The sequence below is a fragment of the Fukomys damarensis genome, unplaced genomic scaffold (genome assembly GCF_012274545.1).
Source record: "Fukomys damarensis isolate Sample0158 unplaced genomic scaffold, DMR_v1.0_HiC HiC_scaffold_17, whole genome shotgun sequence".
Classification (NCBI taxonomy): Eukaryota; Metazoa; Chordata; class Mammalia; order Rodentia; family Bathyergidae; genus Fukomys; species Fukomys damarensis.
Genome location: NW_022900929.1, coordinates 72,098,983 through 72,100,814, shown reverse-complemented (window position 1 = coordinate 72,100,814; position 1,832 = coordinate 72,098,983).

Genomic DNA, 1,832 nt, shown 5'->3' with positions numbered 1-1,832 from the left:
CCACACCACGGAGAGGTTGGAGGAGCCAGTCCGGAGAGATGTGAATAATAAGGGAATAACACACACCAAGGACAGCTTGTGTTGAGACCACTGTGCTGTGTGTGTGTGTGTGTGTGTGTGTGTGTGTGTGTGTGTGTGACATTCCCAAGATGATACAAGGAGGGCGGGACAACAATTGGGAGGAAGTGAACAAGCCATCCAAGGAACCAAACCACGCAGGCCTGGGCCACTCGGATTCGGTTACCAGCCCTGCGCCTTGGTGAAGCAACCACTTGTGAAGCAACCTTAAAAAAAGGAAAAGGAAAAGGAAAAAAATGTTCATGTAGTTGTCTAGAATTGTGTTTGTGGTCACAGTTTGAACACTGATGTACTTCATTTTTCTCTCCTCAAGCTTAGTCTTGTAAACACACACACGCACGCACGCACGCACGCAACTGCTGGTGGGTGATTTAGGCCTTAATCTTTTCAAGTTTGGTTAGCGTTGCAGGTGCAGGGCCCATGGGAAAGATTCACTGGGGCGGTGGATGATAAAGGGCCAGTTTCAGGATGGAGCTGGAGAAACAAAACTAAACTAAAAGTTGCCTGTAGCTATTATAATAATGGGGTTGTGGAAATGGGCTCACAGGGAAAGCAAAACTTAAAACCTAGTTTGACAGACAATATGGATAGCCACCATACGGGACAGATCATATTTACTTGAGCTCATTTCTATTTCTTAATCTGCACCCTTTGGACCCGAGAGAAGGATTTGAACAAGGAAGTGAGGAAAAAATCCATGGTGTTGAAGGAAGAGAAAGGTTTCCACCTGCAGAGTGCACCTTGGTACTTACTGTCTGCTCAGTCACACCTGGGTACTGCTTCCTCTGCGTGCATGTTTTAGCAGATCTAGATTCAGGCCTGGGGACTGGAGTGCATAGGGGGTTCCAGTAAAACAGGGCGAGCATAATGCACTGGATCCCTTGAGCAACCTGAAGGCCTTCTTCCATATATCAGCAACCGCTTCTTCAAGCCCTAAGCTTTGCAGGGCAGGGAACCTTCACCCTTGCAGTTTCCTTCCAAGCTGTAAGTGCCCGGTCAGTAACCACCGATCTTTGCCAATCAATGCTGATGACTCCCCCACCCCAGCCTTGCCCCATCTAACCCCAAGCAATGGGAAAGCTTGATAGAAATCAGGACTGCTTCCTCAATAGGAAAAGACTATGAATCTGCTTTACAACACAATTCCCGCACTGTGGTTTTACTACTAAATAACGATTGCTTGAGTCATGAAATTTTCACCGTGCTTATTTTCCAGATATATTAATACTTTTTCTATTTTCATAAATCTCCTTTATAACAAAGGGGGGTTGACTCTTCCTTATATATTTGTCTCCAGCTTTCTTTGGATGGGTAGTTGGTGGCTGGCATGCCCTTGCCTTGAATGGTTACAAGAGCAAGGGTGAAATTTGAGATTCATGCCCACACCCTTCCTCCTTTCTCTTCCTAATCTCCACCTCCAACTTGATCCAGCACCATGAGAAGACTTCACAGAGGTGCATGGACGTTAGTCCCTGGTGACCCAGCTCTGTACCCATCCCTTCCCCAAAGCCACTGGGCCCAGGGATAAGTGCCCTAAGCATGCAGTTGACCCTCAGGTGGGCAGAGCTGGGGAAGATGCCTGTGTGATGTCCTCGAAGTGAGCTGTGGCCTACACTGGAGCAGGGATTTCCATGTTCTCAGGTACGTGAAGGGATGGAGTCTGTGGGGTAGGTGTGTGGCTAGAGGAGGGGCTGCTGAACGTTGAAATGCCTTTTGAAAATGTCTCTGGCATTTAGAGAGAAATTATATCGATG